Genomic DNA, 15,411 nt, shown 5'->3' with positions numbered 1-15,411 from the left:
AGAAAATCGCACAAAAGCGAAAGATGTTTCTCTCACAGGCTGCTAACTCTCAGCCTCCCGTCAGTGATTCCTACAAAAGAGACATAAAATACAACAGTTTCACCAAAATATATATTTTTTCTACTTTTTAACTGATAGTTTAAATGGAAGGACATAAATCTAAATCTTCATAAACAAAGTGAAGTCCCTGATCAGAGTAGTAATCAGGGCCGGGGTGGGCCATTTTCTCAGTCCGGGAATTTAATTCAAATTCAGGCCACTCTGATATGGAGGAGGAATTTGAGTCCATGAAAAAAGATAAAACAAACAAAAAACATTCGTGTTCAGTCCGAAATGGATAGAAATCAACAAGAAAACAGATTCTTCCTTTCACATCAAAGCGTCGTGCCCGCGCGGTGTCCAGATAAGTGCTCATTGCAACTTCAAAATAGAACAGTCTATTCCTTGCACGGGCGTGAGCGGGCTCAGCTCACATTATAATAAATAGGAGGGGAAGGCTTGAACATGAAACATGATGCTGATTCCCGCGGATAGAACGCGCGTGCAGACTCTCCAGTAATTAAAAAAGGCAACTAAACACCCCAACGTGCTCGCGCTGCCCCTGCCCTGCCATACTGCCCCTGCGCACGCGAACCATGTACAATATTTGCATACAGCCCTTCTAAATAATTATATTTATTTTAATTGCATGTTTGAGATGCATTTAATAACAAATATCAAACGACAAATGTGATCGCCCCTATTTAATATTGCATTAGTAACCACATGTGCGCGCCTGTGGGAATGCAGGCTACAGTTGATGAGGAGATAAAGCGTGATAAAGCGTTAAGCAATTGTTCATCAGAACTGGAATGTAAAGAAAGTGTTCGGTTCTTCTTTGAATATAGGAATACACTTCTAAATCATATAAATTGTGAGATTTTACATATTTAACAACAAAAGCTGTCAGATGACAGTTGAGTTGACATTGCAAACGTTCGCCACGTTATAGCCTATTTGATCAAATTCACAACCAGGCCTATTATCCATATCTCTCAGTAACCTACCAGCTTGTCTTGAGAAGATATCTGTCAATTTGGCACATTTGGCTGCCACCTGTCTTTTTTTTTAGCTTAGCCCTCTCTGTTCCACCTGGCCTCTTTCTACCCTCCATCACTGACGCGCTCTGTTTCGCGCCATTGTTATTTAAAAGACGAGCCAAACCATCTGAAACATTTGGGAGGAGAGAATTCCCTTACATGGTAGAACCTATTTAATCTGCTGTGATGCAGCAGGCGGCTGCGCTGCAATGGTGAATTTATGCAGACTACAGTTGAATTGATATTAATGCAAGAATAAGATAAGTGACAAGAATTAGTTACAACTATTTTCCCCATGGGCCAAGCAGCCTAGGTCGATGGTTTGGGCCGGGATAGGTCCCGGATAATACCATTGCCAAACCGGCATTGGTAGTAATAGAGTCTCTTTTGTTATAAAATGCATTAAGAAATGCAAGAATAAAGCATTTTCAGTCTATAAATATCCCCAATAATTTGAATATTATTTTGATAAAATAATTACTCCCCTGTCTTGAAAATGTATAGTTGTATGATGCAACACCACTGTTGAAAGAACATATCTCTGTATGAGCCCTGCACCTTGACAACCATGCATGTGGATTTGTTGTCCTGCTGAAGAGGCTGACAAACATACCTCGAGGCTGGAAACCAAAGCTATGAGCTATGGCATGTCAGCCCCCCGTCTGCTCCAGCGCAGTTTCAAACTTCTCTAGTATTGCTTTAATACTGAGTTATTTCATGTGTTTGATTTATCAGCAGAGTAGTTAATGCTATATATTTTGGGCTCTCAGCTCTCATCTTTATCTGCAAGAGGAAACGAATTACACATCGGATAGACTTTGTCACATGGACTGCTAGTGACAAAGATAGAAAGAAATCATTTTGCTGTGACTTTACTTTGTTACCCCCTACTGCAAAATTAGAATTCTTCAGAATGTTTAAAAGTAACAGTGATGCATTTTATATAATTGAGCAGCTATCAAATCAAGGTCCGAAGCATATCAACCTTTAAATAAGGACATTAATCCTGCCAGTGAAACATAGCTGACAGAATGAAGACTATAAACTTGCTATTTATACGCATAATTTTTCCATTGATATATGCCCCATGTCCCAACACAGCAATGAAGACCCTGCCATATATATCACTATTAGATATAAAGCTGTGCATGGCAGACATATCAGCAATAATGAAGACTCAGAGATAAATGTGCTGCTGCTCAGTCTGTCTGCAAGCACATATTAGAATGTGTGTGCAGCAGGAGGAGGTCCTTATTGAGTCATAATCACAAAGAATGACTGACTGAGCAAGCAGGGGTGAATGCTGTGTCTTTGTGTTGCTATGAGTACAGTTTGTGACTTTTACTACACCGTACGTGTACCGGTTGTGGCACCCTCAAGCTGTGGTTTAGGATGGGATTATAGTTTTTGTTGTGCTCGATCGTGAACATTTGTTAACTACAATGAGATTAAGAGGATGACAACACTGATTTCAGCATGACACAGAGCTGAACAAAAATAGAAAGTGGATTTATATGAAGCCTTCACTTATAAGCTTGGTATTTCAACAATTTGATAAATATGGAAGATCAAAGGTACTGTAATCAAATTCTATTATTTACTTATTTAATTATTTATCTCTTAAGTTGTATATTTCTGTGTATGGGAGAATGTGTATTTCTTTTCTTGACCAAAAACAAGACAGTTGAGGTCTGAACATGATGAAGTATGAAAGATGTGAATATTCTTTTGTAGTGTAAATGCATGACATTGTATGTTACAACCTGTCTTTAGTATTGTGGAGCATAACAAGGAGTTATACCCATACTTATTATGTAATACTGTTAAGTGAGCACTCTCATACTTCAGTTTTTTCTTTTCCCCTCCATTCTCAGCCTGCATCCTCGGTTTACTTCTATCTTTTTGTTAACTCTACCTTAAGCTATTGTAAGAGGCCTGGCTTTTTATTGGATCTCATTTTCTATTTGAAGAAATTTAAGCAAGTAACATGAAAGCACTAAAGGCAAAAAAGTCAGCAACTTAATTACGATCTTAAGTTAATGAAAGGGTTTCAAAAATGTAATTTTATTAGGTAAATTAAGTTGGTGATTATGCTCAAAATTTGTTGAACTCTGTCAATGTATATCATGATTTTTTTAAAACACCGTCTTCTGAATCCTCATGTCACAACCTGAATTCAAAGTGGTGCCCATGAAATTACAATGAGTATCATCTTTGCTATTTGCATGCAGTTTTGCGTCCTAGACTCATGGCATAGATGAACTGCCAGTAAAGTCTTTTTGCAAAATTAATCATTTCAATTTCATTGTGAAGCTGACCTTTGACATTTTGGATATAAAATTTTATCCTGATTGGATGTGATATTTCGATTTTCAAACATTACCATATAACTACACAAATACACTATTTTTCCATCAATAAAATTAGTTGGATACTGTAATTCTGATTTCCATTTCGATCTTTGATCTGAAAAATCAAACAACTGTCTTTCTTATAAGAAGCTGCATCTTTTAATTGCTACTATCTGTGTGATCCCATCTAAAGTAATGTAAATGCTGCATTTTTCACAAGAGTCAGTCACTTCTAAAGTCAACAAAAGCACATGTTATAGCAACTAAATGAGCAGTGAAGTGCACAACACATGAGCGTATAAGAGTATATGCACTATTTCATTCACTTCCAAATTCCCTCTGATATGCATCAAATTCAAAGTGTGCTACAGGTCTTTCTTTTTTATTTCCATTGGTTTTTGTTTTTTTCACAAAGAAGGCAAAGACATGACTTGCTTTTCTGTGCCTCTCACAGTTGCACTCATTTGATAAGTTGGTTAGACTGAGCCATTGATTTTATACTGATCCATACTCCCGGGTATCTCACAGAATATGTTTTAATATGTTAATATTCATAACAAAGAAGTTAATTATTTGGGTAGAATGCTAAAGAAAAATATCTGTGTTAAAAGAACATTTACATCTATGTCTCTGGACAAAAATACACCACTGTCCACAAGCTCTCCCCATGAAGACCTTTACCTCAGTTTTACTTTTGCTGTAGGGTGCAGGTATAGCTGAATCTACTCAAAGCCACCACAGTCAGACAGTGGGTGCATGTTCTGTGCTCAGATGAGTCTCTGTTTCTGCTGCTTTTAAAAGAAAAAAAAGGACCTCAGATTCGAGCCTTAGAAATACCATTCAGTCTTTCAATCCCCATACTGGCCAAATCTTCACAAACACAAACAGTCAGGACTCACAAGAAGTGACCAGAGGTGAGCGCTGGAACGAAGATCGACAGCCTCCAGGTGTGGTCAAAATGGTCAGATCCCTAAACTCTTCCACTTGAGGCAGCAACTTGTTCCAAGCAAGGAGAGGGCCCTCCATCCTTCACCAAGTTATGATCAGGGCCACAGACTTGGAGGCAAAATTTTACTCCTGGCTGTTTCAGACTTAGCAGCAGAGCACCCTGTGCGAGCTGGAGGTCTCTCGTGAGACCTTGTGGCCTAACGGACAAGGCGTCTGACTTCAAATCAGAAGTCAGGGTTCGATTCCCTTTGTGGTTGCACTGTTTAGTTGTAAGCTTTCATTACTGTAAAGAAGAGCACTGTACTAATCAAATCAACACATGGTGAAAGCTGCGCTTTCCAAGTTAAACTGATGTTACGCAACCATCTTGGCTTCCCCATACTGCCTACGCTCAAGCTATACACAAAGATGATAGACTTGACTGAGCAACTTCTATCAACGCTGTGTCATTACAGCAAGTAACTGATAAAATAATTGCATTGAAAGCAGTCATTTGTTTTTCAAGAACTAAAAGTCTTTCAATCTGAGCCGCAGCTTTGGTGTTCAGTGGGCCGATTGTAGCCAGCTGCGCGAGGGTGTTCTGATAGCCGCCTGTCTGTAACTTTGACAGATGATGAATCATAAAAGTAGCCTACCGGTAACCTCACGCCCGACCTGGTGGTGGCGAGCTCGTGCATATTAATTAGCAATTTATTAGCGATTGATTAGCTGTCATCTCTTTCACCGCACGTGCATTCGTTGTCTATCTGGCTCGAGCATACGGTCAGCATTACGAGTTACGATCAGCACAGCAGCATTACCATTCTATGTAGCAAGATGTCAAGGCAGCTCAGTGTAAAGGGATTTTTTAAAAAGCCCAACTCCAGTGGTCTTGTTGAGAGAGGAGTGAAGAGAGGTAGCGATGCGATGGAGGAGGAAGAAGGGCAGGCTGTTCTGCCAGCGGCACCAGCAGCGAGTACTACGGGGAAAGCAACGAGCGGGAAGGAGGTCAGGCGAGAGTACAGGGTCCACTGGGAGACGGAGTTTAGTTGGTTTAGGGCAGAAGGGGGCAAAATGTTCTGTGACATCTGCAGGAGGGCTAAAGTAAGAAATGGGTTTGTTAAGGGCTGCATGACTATGCAGAAATCGGCCCTAAATGACCACAAAAAAAGCCACAGCCACATAGAAGCCTGCGCGGTGACAAGACAGAGTGTGCAGATGGAAAACCACGTTGAGAAATCGCAGGTTGCCTGTAACGAGGCACTAAAAACACAACTTAAGGTTGTGTTACACATGGCAAATACAAACACACCTGGCCATCAATACCCTAAACTGATACACCTTTTACAGTCTGCTGGGTGTCCCAACTTGGACAGTGCACACACATAGACTCATCATGACACAGTCAATCAGATGGAGGAAGCGATTGCAGCGACTGTAACCACGGCCATCGATGACAGCATCGCAAACAGCAGATATATTAGTGGTTTCATCCCTTATCACCCCAACATAACTGTTGAGAAAATGCTGATCACATACCTAACACTTCAACAGAACGGGGAGCCTGAAACCGTGTTCATTGGCAACTATGTAATTCCCTCATGTACCGCCGAATGCATCACAAGTAAAATAAAAGATGTGCTTATCGGGCCGTGGTGTAGCAATGTCTCGGGTCGTTGGGTTGGGAAGTGATGGAGCGAATGTGATGGTGGGTCGAAAGGCCGGAGTCGCACAATAGTTGCGCCAGAATGTCTGTCCCTACCTCATAAACATTCACTGTGGTGCGCACAGGACGGCACTGGCAGCCCGAGACGCATCAAAGGCTGTGCGTGAAATAGATGCATATGTCACCACCATTAATAACATTACACATTCTACAAGAATTCCCCGATTCGAACACACAGACTAAAGGAACTGCAAAATGAAATGGATGAACACGACTTGCTGAGTCACAAGCAGCCATCTGCTACGCGCTGGCTGTCCCTGGAGAGGGCAGTTAAGGGCGTACCGGCAAACTGGGTTGCTCTGGTGCTGGAGCTGGAAGAGGAGGAAGCCGCGAGAGGCTGTCCGGTAGCTAAGGGCATGAGGAAGCACCTCCAGAAGTACACGTTCCCTGCCCTGACACACCTCCTGACTGACGTGTTAGCTGTGGTGAACCGCATGAACCTCACTTTCCAAAAAGATGAGGTTAACATCTCCTCCATCCAGCCAGTGGTGAACATGACACTCGCTAGCCTAGATGACCTGATGAATGAGCCAGGTGAGGCGGAGAAGAAATTCAAAGAGTCATCACAAGACGGCAGATTCTGTGGAATCACATTCACACAGCCAGATGCGCAGGCCTTCTCCAATTTGCGCACCCAGTATCTAGCGGAGATCACAAAATCGATCAAAAAAAGATTCCCTGCAGAGCATCTGGGAATCATCGCAGACCTCGACACTGTACTGAACGCTTCACGCTATCCGACTGCTGACAGCGCGTTGAAGACGCATGGACTGGATGCATTGGAACCCGTCTGTGACCACTACGGGACACCGCGGAATGCAGCTGCACCTCTCGTACAGAAAGACCGCATGCTGCAGGATTTTCTCCCGATGAAGAGAGTACCCACGTTCAGAGGCTCTTGCTGGCTTCTTATCGTTTCATTGGGAGACATGTTTCCCTACTTCAGAGCTTTGGCTGAAGTGGCGCTGGTCATTCCAGTCTCCAGCGTCGCAGCTTGTGTAAAATTAAAACCTCAATGAGAAGTCGTCTGTCGGAGGCAAGGACGCAAAATTTAATGACAATCGCCTCGGCAGCAGTCTCAATTGATGCGTTCGAGTACACACAAGCGAGCTCCCTATTCAAATCAATGCGGGCCAGAAGGAAGGTTTGAGCTACAACAGGTCAATTGCAGATTACCACTGCAACCATTCTAAGTGGACTGTTCATATTTCACTTCAATTGTTCTAAGTGGACTGTTCGTATTTTCACTACAATTGTCTTCGTTCGACTACGTTATAAAATAACATGTTCACATGCCCAACAGCCGCAATGTTTTTAGCAGCGAAAACGAGTTAACAAGTGACCGAACGTCAATCTCTGAAGAAATGCATAGATAAAAAAATATTAGATAATACACACTTGTTCTGTGAATTATTTTTTAAATGAAAATAAGTCAATAAAACACGAGTTATTAAACATAAGCATTAGGATATAGCCTGTATATTTGCCTACCATTTAAAAGCCTGTATATTACCATTTAAAATAAAATGACGGATAATAATGGACAATGACGGAATTTTTACGACCCTGTCCGTCAAAATGACGGACAGTGAAAAAGTCTTGCGCAACCACTGGTATAAAGACAAGTTTATTCAGACTCTTCTTTAAGTTCATCAAATTAAGTCACAGAATTTTAAATGGAATGATTGAAAGTCTGACATACTTCCTTGTTGACATATAATTATAAACATGTGCACTATGTAGTGTGCAAGCGAGCACTTGTTCTTCAAACTACCCCAATACAAGAGAACAAAGTGTCCCTTTTTTCAGTGCTGGATCTGCTTTAATTGCAGCATTCTTATAGAGACTGTAAGAATTTAAAGTGAAAGCTTTCGCGGGCCATCGACTGGCTTCAATTCTGGAACAAATTTGGTCGTAGGGCATGTTAAAAGTAGGTCAGTTAGCTCAGCTGGTCAGAGTGTGGTGCTAATAACACCAAGGTCATGGGTTCAATCCCCATACTGCCCAAAACGTCTCAAACATCAGCAACAACAATGACTGAGTAGAGACCTTTCCAAAATACATTACATCTAAACAATCTTACCAATCTTCTTTGCAGTTTCAGCATTCAGTGCTTTTTAAGCACCCAAATCTTTTAAACTCAGCTCTGATGGCAACAGTCATTCATGTGTCAATATATTTTCTGCTGCTTGTCCTGGACCGGATCACTGGGGAAGCGGTCTGAGCAGACATCCCTAACCCCGCTTCTCACAGGACATAATCTACAGCTCTTCTCGGGTGAACACAGAGAAATACCAATGCAAGACGAGCAATGTATTATTTCTTGTGAGTCCTGGAAATTCCCTCAGGCCTCCTTACCGTGAAACTGATCCAAAATACCTCCCCTGGGGGGAATCTACATGATATTCTGACCAGATGCCCATACCGCCTGATCTGGCTTCATTCAAAGAAGAGCAGCAGAGACTGTATTATGAGAGTCTTCCAGGTGACTATGCTTATCACCCTGACCCAAGAGGGTGAGCCCAGTCACCCTAGAGTGGAAGATGATTTCAGCCTTTTGCATTCGCAATCTCATTCTCAGTCACGACTCACAAGGAGTGACAAGAGGTGAGTGTTACAAAAAACGAAGATCGACTGGTAGATCGCTAGACTCCAGGCGTGGTCAAAATGGTCAGATCCCTAAACTCTTCCACTTCAGACAGCAACTGGTTCCAAGCAATGAGAGGGCCCTCCATCCTTTACCAAGTGATGATCAGGGCCTCAGACTTGGAGGCACAATTTTATTCGTGGCTGTTTCAGACTTGGCAGCAGAGCACCCTGTGCGAGCTGGAGGTCTCACATGAGACCACGTGGCCTAACGGACAAGGCGTCTGACTTCGGATCAGAAGATTGAGGGTTCGAGTCCCTTCGTGGTTGCACTGTTTAGTTGTATGCTGTCATTACTGTATAGAAATCAAGAGCACTGTACTAAGTACTAATCAAATCAACACATGGTGAAGGCTATGCTTTGCTAGTTGTAGTCCATGTCAGAAATCCTCTAAAGGGCATTCCATTAAAGTCTGAGGATTTTACGAGTCAGTTACTCATAAAAAAATCCAAAGTTAAACTGATGTTATGCAACCATCTTGGCTTTGCCATACTGCCTACGCTCAAGTTATACACAAAGATGATAGACTTGACTGAGCAACTTCTATTACGCTGAGTCATTTCAGCAAATAACAGATGATAAAATAATTGCGTTGAAAGTAGTCATTTGTTTTTTAAGAACTAAAAGTCTTTCATCTCACCTGCTGATAACATCCGAATCTGCAACACCAAAGGCAAGCTGTATAGAATGCTTGTGTAACTTAAATAGGTAAAAGAGAAAAAACTGAAAGCACTTAAAGTATAAAGACGAGTGTGTTCAAACTCTTCTTTAAGTTCATCAAATTAAGTCACAGAATTTTAAATGGAAGGATTGAAAGTCTGACATACTTCCTTGTTGACATATAATTATAAATATGTACACTATGTAGTGTGCATTTCGAACACTAGTTCTTCAAGCTACCCTAATACAAGAGAACAAAGTGTCCCCTTTTTCAGTGCTGGATCTGCTTTAATTGCAGCATTCTTATAGAGACTGTAAGAGTAAGTAATAGAATTTAAAGTGAAAGCTTTTGCGGGCCGTCGACTGTAAATATCTTAAAGCTGCAGTCTGCAACTCTTTTTCAAGCATAACGCCTGGAACTGTCCGGGGATTCTGAAAGTAGTACATTAAATACCCCAATACAAAAAAAAAATGAGTTCTCTAGGTCCCCTATATGTCCCGCTAGGTCCCTCCAAAGCCAGCAGGTTTGTTTACAAAATTGCAGACCGGACCGGTAAAAGGTAACCAATCAGGTTTACGAGCTGGGCTCTGTTGCCTGTCAATCACCGATTGTGCACGCGCGATACAAGGTAGGCTCGTCCCCACGCTTATTTATCTAGACTATTGAACTTCATTACGGGTTAGTCTACTTACTGTGTCTTCCATAATCGCAAATGACTGGTGAGTTGATGAATGAGGAGTCGTGTAGACGCATCTAGACGTGCACGAGTTCTCATGTGTTTTGAAGGGGCGGGACAGGAAGTTGAATAACTTTTTATTTTTCGGTTAAAAAATAAGCATTTCTTGCATTTTGCGACTACGGAGGTCACCGTTTTCAACTTCAAGCGTTCTGATAGATCATGTAAACTCTTAAAATGCCAAAAAGTAGGACTTTACGTATGACAACAACAAATCCTGCAGACTGCAGCTTTAAGGACTCAAGAGAAGCATTACATTTCCAATTTTTAGAATAATCTTTTTATTTCCCCATGTCGTTGTTTACTGCCTCATAGAAAATATAGTTATTTTGATTTTTGTCTGTCTGTCCCAGTGGCCACAATGAAGACCTCTCCTTTCTCTTTAAACAGTACAAATTGTATTGCGTCATCTCCCACCCCTTTTCCCTCCACCTCTACAACAAAGCAGTGCGGTCTCTATAGACCCTATAGGGTTACAATAACACATATACTTTCAGTCCATCAGCCTAATGTTATATGATTTGTGACCAACTGAAAGATGATGGATATAGGATAATTATCTGCATAAAACACAGGTATGACTACATGCACAGGCTCACAAGACTATCCCAGAGAATGAACAGGCAAATGCTCAACCAACAAAGACATTTACTGACCCAACAAATGTAAAGCCAATTCAGAGGACCAAAGTACTTTTAAACTTTTCCCACAGTGGGAATAAAAAGGGAGACAAATATAGTTCAGAACAGCAGATGAACAGACTATGTGGATGAGTCACATTGGCCAGGTAGCAGAACATCTATTATAAGGGCAGTTTTGGTCAATCAATGGCAGAGGGAAATGATTTATATTTAACTTTCTTAACTTCTGGCATGTACAGAAGACTGAGGTCCAAAATAAAATAGGGTCTGAAAGGCAGCCTCCCAATAAGATACATAGGCAGGCAAATTCAACAACTAAAACAGACAAGTAAACACCCAAGCCAGACATGCAGGGACAGAATAATAACAGAAAGGGAACAAGGTGGACAAACATCAAGGGTAGTAAAATAGCATTTGTTGTCACGTCCATAAATGAGATCCCCCTGAGTTTTTTTCCTGTGAAATGAAAGTCGGACATTGCAGTTCCTTCACTTTGTGTGTCAAAGGAGAAAAAAACTGTCCCTTTCCCCACCTCCTCTAAGATCCCTCTCTAAATCTCTACTAGTTTCATCATAAAAAACGACAGACTGTCTTGGAGAACCATAAAGCTTATATTCGCATGGGGCCTGGATGGGACAAAGGCAGGACAAAAAGGACCAGCAGGAATCTCCACTCTTTTGTATTTAGTCTGAAGTAAATCTAAACAAAGTCGTTTTATACTAAACAACACCTGGAAAGTTTTAATTAATGCATTGTCAATATGTATGTATGTCTTAATTTGTAGACTGAACTGTTTAGCATAATGTATGTGGGGAAACGTAACTTTAACTATGTATTTTCTAATTCCAAATAACTATCCTGCCACTGGATGAGTGGGTACACCCCGTACAACCTAACTCTTACATTCAATGTAAAATCAGTAATTAACCTAACAAGCATGTGTTTGGAATTTTGGAGAAAACCTGTGCAGCTACAGGGAGGACCTGAAACCTCTGCACTGAATGGTGAGATTTTAAGCCAAGATTCGCTCCGCTGTGAAGGGACAGTACAAACCACGACAGCACAGTGTACTCTGGCAATAAAACTGAAAAGTTAAAGAAGTTAAGAAAATATTAGATTGCAATACGATTGTATGCTGTGTGCCACGCATTGTAACTCATTAAAAGTGTTTTTGTTGATGTGAAAAGTAGCCAACACTTCCAAGTGACACTAGTCACACTTCCACAAAATGTAAAATTCAGGCATTGCAATATTTAAAAGGAAACATTTAATCACTTTTGGGCTTTGAAACAGTAGTCATAGTACAAATTTTGAGCATTTATAGTGAAAAATTATTCTACATTTTGCAGCATGGACCATCGTACTTTGGACCTTAGGTACTATTTAGAAACAACAGATATCCATTAGATTTGATGACTGTTTACTGGCAAAACTATCAATTTCTGGTCAAACCACACTGTACTGCCAAGTTCTGTTTTTTTTTTAATTAGAATTTGAAAAGTTCATTCTCATAACACATATCAGTTACAATCCTCCAAATGAAGCAGAGTCATATGTTTAAATCTATATGAAAGGATCTTCACACTAGGACATTTTAACTTATAGACAACCATTAACTTTATATCACATGTTCTTGGTCTGGTGTTGGTTGACATTATCAATAGGAGGCACGCTGTATGGTGGCATATTTTGAAATATAACAAAAAATGTTTTGTTGAGTCCTTAGATGTGTTTAGTTGTCCTGCCATGGAGTTTTTAGTGTGTGTTTTTTTCATGTCTGTGGGTTTTTGCCACGTTTTTAGTTTCTGTTTAAGTTCTTAGTTTTTACCATGTCTTAGTTTTGTTAAGTTTTAGGTTGATGTCTCGTATTTAGTTTTGCCATGCCATGCCACCTTTTTCCTCAGTCTTTCTGCCGCCACGTCGCAGGAAGTCTGGCCGCCCGCTAGACCGCCTCCTGTCGTCACGTCGCCGGAAGTCTGGCCGCCTGCCACGTCGCCGGAAGTCTGGCCGCCCGCCAGACCGCCTCCTGTCGTCACGTCGCCGGAAGTCTGGCCGCCCGCTAGACCGCCTCCTGTTGTCACGTCGCCGGAAGTCTGGCCGCCCACCAGACAGCCTCCTGCTTCGAGCCCCTCCCTCCCACTCAGTTTTTGGGATGTCTGGGATCCATCCCTTGAGGGGGGGGATCTGTCATGTCTGTGGGTTTTTGCCACGTTTTTAGTTTAAGTTCTTAGTTTTTACCATGTCTTAGTTTTGTTAAGTTTTAGGTTCAGGTCTCTTATTTAGTTTTGCCATGCCATGCCATGCCATGCCACCTTTTTCCTCAGTCTTTCTCCTGCCCTACCATCAGCTTCACTTCCTTTAATTGTGTTTGCCCCATCAGCTGTACTCAATCACCAATCACCCTTCACAGTATTTAGTCTCCAGGTTTGTCCATGCTCTTAGCCAGATCCTCACTCGTCGTCCCACCCGTCACTTGTCAATCGTCACTCCAAAGTTAAGTACCTTTCTTGTATTCATTGCCATAGTCATGTTTTTTTTTTCTCACAGTTTAGTTTATGAAATCAAGTTTTGTTTTTGAAAGAATTCTGCATCCGCATCCTTCCTCGCACCCACCCTACCTGACAGTTTTTTGAGTTTGACAGTTGTAGATGGAAATGATTGATGTATCATACATACTGGAACGGTTCTTTGCTACTGCTTTTACTCCAGAAGACATTTAGATCCCTCTCACTTTTTACCTTTTTTTTTTTTGGAACTTGAAGTTTTATGACAGAAATTACTCCAGCACCTTCCCTTTGAGGCATTTACCTGTCTTTATCGTTTTGTTTGTGTATGTTGATTCATTATAGATGTAGGTTTCACTGTGAGTGAGTGAGTGCTGACAACTGATCAGTAATAACGTGTTCCTGTTTGCCGATATGATACTTTCCATTGACTTTTTTTCCCCTCCAATGTCAAGGTATCTTTATTCTCTCCGGGGGGGGGGCTTTGTTGTACTGTAATGCAATGACTATACATGGGTATTATGCATATATATGGAGCAACTTTGGTATGTGTTATGAAGAAAAACGTCATGCTTACTTCACCTTGACACCACTCCAGAGTATTTCCAGCTGACAGAACTGTTCTTACACAGAAACTCACCAGCTGTTTGATACATGCGTGAACAACAAAATATTTACAATATTGACCTCAATCTCTTTGATATTCTCATTTTTCTCAGTATTCAAGATGGCTAAGCCTTGTTATCTCTTAAGCATGTTCCATGAAGCAGTTTGCTTTTGGAAATAAAAGGATGTGGTATGTGTACAGAAAAATAGCAAGGGGTACATCCTCTCCTCCAAATTGTGGGCAACATCTAACCTGAGTGGGTTGTGATTCGTTTGCATCTTTTATAGTAATGGTCACCTTACACTAAAAGGGTTTTGGATAAGAAGATTTTTTTTTGTTCAATAAAAAGATAATATGATGATATTTGGAAAAAAAAAAAAAAGTTGTATTAAGAAAATAAATAGATTTTAAAATAATGATAAAAAAAACATAACTAACACTATTAGATGCCACGTTGCACACATAATAAAAAATAACCATTGGCATTTAAGGGTCCAGAAACATACAGCAATCAACAAGTCCATGATTACTATTGATTGCTATGTTCCAAGGTAATGGAAATCATATTAGCAAATAGACTTTACTGCTGAGTTTTATATATTACTTTGCCATACCCCTCTTACTGTGGGATTCATTTGAAATCCAGAGGGGGGGGGGGGGGGGAGAGAGAAAGAAAAAAAATGTTTTTATGGGTTTTATTTGCCATAATATCTTCAGATAATCGCCTAAAATGTTAACAGCAAGCATGTTAACTGTTTCTCAGCATACTGTTGTTCAACAGTATGCCTTGCAATGGAATCTTTGAAACTGCAGAAGGGATGGAGCGCTATTCTTCAAAATGATATTGCCTTTTGTTTTTATGACATTTTTTAGATAGATGTTTCAGTGACTTCACATGTCCTATGTATGTCCACTGCCATCCTGAAAGAGAGCACTCCCATTAGGAAAGCAATGTCATGAATAAAGTTGATCACTCAGAACAGCTTTGTATTGATTTGCACTGGCTTCTCTCTTTTGGGGGTCAATTGGACAAAACCTAAACCCACAAAATGTTTCCTAAAATATATCCAAGTAAACTATATACTAATGTTGTTCTGCTTATCAAAATTATGTTTAATGGAATCCTTTAAAAGAGATGATAAATAACAAAACCCAAGGACGAGTAGAGGATCTCAGAGGTTAAAATCTTGATACCACCTTGGTGCTAATCACTATGTTCCACAACAAAATGACATAATATAGAGTCTTTGATTTGGTTGTTTCTTGGTACATTGTTTCTTGGGGTGACATTTCACATTTTTAGATCTTGAGATGCTTTTACATACATAATACTATAATCTGGGTCACTGAGATTTCTCTGACAAAAAAAATACCAAAATTTGTCTTCATCCTTAACTGAAAAGTAACTTCCAGTAAATCTATGACTTATGCAGTAAGAAAAAGAGAGATTGACATAGTCGTGTATTTTTTTTTATCGTTTGAATTTTGTAATTGTCTGACCCTTAGTCTTGTGTCTCTAGCAAGGTTTGCGC

The 15,411-nt window shown here is 40.5% G+C and overlaps 2 non-coding genes across 2 annotated transcripts; both read left to right on the top strand.

The window, feature by feature from the left end:
• Nucleotides 1–8,016: 8,016 nt before the first annotated feature.
• On the top strand, nt 8,017–8,090 carry trnai-aau (transfer RNA isoleucine (anticodon AAU)). Its single transcript has one exon. It is a non-coding gene; the product is annotated as a tRNA-Ile (tRNA).
• An 836-nt stretch (nt 8,091–8,926) lies between these two features.
• Nucleotides 8,927–8,999, top strand: trnar-ucg (transfer RNA arginine (anticodon UCG)). The gene has a single exon. It is a non-coding gene; the product is annotated as a tRNA-Arg (tRNA).
• Nucleotides 9,000–15,411: the final 6,412 nt, after the last annotated feature.

This window comes from Odontesthes bonariensis, chromosome 9 (assembly GCF_027942865.1).
Source record: "Odontesthes bonariensis isolate fOdoBon6 chromosome 9, fOdoBon6.hap1, whole genome shotgun sequence".
In the NCBI taxonomy this organism is placed as follows: domain Eukaryota; kingdom Metazoa; phylum Chordata; class Actinopteri; order Atheriniformes; family Atherinopsidae; genus Odontesthes; species Odontesthes bonariensis.
The sequence above is the reverse complement of the archived record's forward strand: the minus strand, read 5'-3'. Positions and strand labels throughout refer to the sequence as shown.